This window comes from Camponotus vicinus, unplaced genomic scaffold, assembly GCF_025532165.1.
Source record: "Camponotus vicinus isolate PSW18456_S1 unplaced genomic scaffold, iyCamVici1.0 SCAF_13, whole genome shotgun sequence".
NCBI lineage: Eukaryota > Metazoa > Arthropoda > Insecta > Hymenoptera > Formicidae > Camponotus > Camponotus vicinus.
The window spans coordinates 3,859,329-3,862,680 of record NW_028141949.1 but is presented as its reverse complement, the minus strand read 5'-3'; the positions used below and the strand labels follow the sequence as shown (position 1 = coordinate 3,862,680).

Genomic DNA, 3,352 nt, shown 5'->3' with positions numbered 1-3,352 from the left:
CCAGTTATCTCCACTTCTGGCCATTCATTCTGACGACTAATTTGTTTAAAAAACGATCGTGCGATATTATGATCGTTTCTTTAACGCACGTTATTCAGTCGTCAAAAATTGCAAAATATAAATTATCATGCATAAAAGATAAAACGCATGCATTTTAACTCTCGGTTGGCGGGTTGGTTATAAATATCTTTATTTTATAGACTAAATATTTATAGATTAAAAATCTATATTTATATAAAATTGTTTTTTATAGAGACAGATATATAATAGAAATTTAGAATATTTCATGTATGTCTATCATACAATTGCAATAAAAATATCATCTATCTTTATTTTAAAAATATTTTTCCTTTACTTTTTCACTTTAATTTTTACTCGCGTATTGTCCCGCCAACTGAGAGTTAGAAGCAATGGATTTCTTCATGCATTTATAAATCCTTTGCTTCAAAATAAAAGGTTGTCACTTACCGGCACTGATGCGCAACAGCGGAGTTGATATTGAAGCTACGTTGTCTGTAACATACAAATATAAAATGCAAATTACATCAATGTTTAAAATAATTAATATTTTAAGAAATTATTATTGGACTCATTGAATTTTATATCCGATATGCGCAATTATAAATAGATATATATATATGAAATAATTTTATAATTAATTAGTTTTTTAAGTAGAACCTTTAGAAAGAATTATATAGAAAGAATTATTACAAAAATTTTCCCAATTTTTTCTTGTTCAAATCATTCATAAATCAAATTAATAAATTAATTTATTTATTTATACAATTAATATAAATAATAATACTCACCATCAGGTTGTTCCGCTGGTGCAGGATGCCTTTCCTAGGCCTGCTCCACCTCTCAGATCGTCAGGGTTGATCTATAACATACAAATAGAAAATCTTTATTGTAATAACGTTCAAAATAATTAATATTTCAAAGAATTATTATTATATGTATTGGATCTTATATTCGATCCATATAATAATAAGTAGATTAATAAAATAATTCTATAAATTAAAAAAAAAACATTATTAATAATTTTTTAATAACTTTATAAAAGCTTATACCTTTACAACAGATTATAGCTTTAATTTAAAAATCTTTTTCTTCAATTCTCTCTTATTTAAATCATATAAATAAACAAATCAAATTAATTGTTGCGATTAATAGTTTAATTTAAATTATAATAAATATATTTAATATTTAATATATAATTACAAATAAATAAATTGCTTACCAGAAGGTTGCTCTGCCGGAGCCTGATGCCTCTCCTAGGCCTCCTCCTCCTCTCAGTTAGACGCGCGATACTTAACGGTACTCCCGCACTCACGAGCGATATTTTTATATCGCTATTTTCGCACTTTTACGCGCGATACTAAACGGTTTCCGCACTATTTCGATACGATAAAAAATTTTATATTTGGTCGCGCGATGTACATACTTAATACGTATATACTTTGAACGGCACTCCCGATTTCGGTACGAGCGAAAATCCCATTTCACTTATGAGAATCAGCTTCGAGCCAACAGGTCAGGAATGCAACGATACAACGAGCAAGAACTAAGCCCAAACCGGAAAGAAGACGAAACGATTGACGGAAATAGAGGAAAATGAAGTTCACCAACTCTTTTTCGCGCATAATTATCCTATCTCGTACCGAACCTGGACCCGCTAAGCACGATTTCAGGTGCTTCGCCCGGAACACGAAGTTTCCCGCAATGCAGGATATGGCTACACCAGGCTGGTAGACGGCAAAAGAAGAGGATACCCACATTTTTTAAATGCTAACATTCAGCAATTTAGAAAATGGGGAGGCAACCCCTTTTACCGAGCGAAAATCGTGCCTAGGGAAATCCACTCGACTCCTCGACAGGGTTAACACACGCAGTGCGTGTGGCTGTAGACGAGCAAAGAGAAGAAACCCATTGACGACCATTCCGAGCAATCGATCGAGTTCTAACTAATTCGGGCCGAATTACTTGACGAAGCACGAAGCACGAGTGTACGTTGCATAGCAACGTGTGCAAACTCGAAATCCTAGTTAGTTGGCATCAGAAGTAGAGACTCGTAACAATAATGAAATTGGGATTTTTATACGAAAAGTCCAACGCGGAAGCGCGAAAACGCGATGACGCGAGAAAGCTAAACGCGAAAACGCGGTAACGAAACGCCGCCGTCCGCGACACGTTGACGGCACCGACGACGAAAAGGTACTTAGCTTCCCCTTCAGGCTCCTTGAGATTTATCCTGAATTAAAAAATTTAAAATAAACCTCAAGGCACCATCCAAGTACTGAGCCACCCCACCGCGTCAAGGTGTACCCATAGAGGGGTGGATTATATACATTTATAATATAATGTATAATTTGTGTGAAATTTATTATATATTTGAAAAATTATCTATATAGCACCTCTCTTTTTTCTCGATTAAAAAAAAGAAAGATACAGATATGTTTCTAAAAAACAAGCTTCAAATCCTGATTAATTCGCCTTTTAATTAAAAAATAAATTATAAAATATATATAAAATATATATAATAATTATAAAATATATATTATAAAATTATATAGTATACATATCACACAATTCAAATTTATTTAAAATATTGTATCGGAAATTAATTATTAGTCATTTGATTTATTATTATTCGTGATGCGAGATTATATTTGAATATAAGAAATGTACATGTGAGAATCAAAATAAAAATAATTATTGCTTGTAACTATATTACAATGAGATATTAGTTAATAATTATCTATTTTCGTCGCTTTGATTTCTACTTTGAGAATGAATAAATTTGGTGAAATATTTAATTCAGTAAATAACTATCACACACTTTGACACATTTAATAAATCTTTAACCGTGAAGTTAATTAATTTTTCGAACTGTTTGCTACCGCTAATTGTTTGTGAATAATTATTTTTATAAAGATCAGAATAAAATGATAATTTATAATATATAATTTCAATTCTTGTCACACACTTTTATTTTTAAATCAATACGTCAAAAATTAAATACAAATATAATCAATTAATACTCTTATAGATCTATTCTTTATAAATCTCAAAATAATTCATTTTGTAAAACTAATTATTACACGCATTTTTTTATCTTTTAAGAGAGATTTATCTCTGATATTAATATTTTAAATATAAAACTAGCAAAAAAACATTTTTATTATAAATTTTTGAAAAATATAATTTTTATAAGGAGAGCATGTTAATTTTTATGTAAATATGAAATATTTAAATAATTATATTATTTTAAAAATATTAACATATTTCTATATAAAAGTATTAATTAATGACAAAACTATTATGGATACTTTATTATAGATACTTCAAATGT

At 29.4% G+C, this 3,352-nt stretch overlaps 1 long non-coding RNA gene across 1 annotated transcript; it reads right to left on the bottom strand.

Annotated features, from left to right (window-relative positions):
• Window positions 1-428: 428 nt before the first annotated feature.
• LOC145963674 (uncharacterized) lies at window positions 429-1,645 on the bottom strand. The gene is made up of 3 exons (XR_014436228.1): window positions 1,241-1,645; window positions 810-880; window positions 429-513 (listed from the first exon to the last, which is right to left on the bottom strand). It is a non-coding gene; the product is annotated as an uncharacterized LOC145963674 (long non-coding RNA).
• Window positions 1,646-3,352: the final 1,707 nt, after the last annotated feature.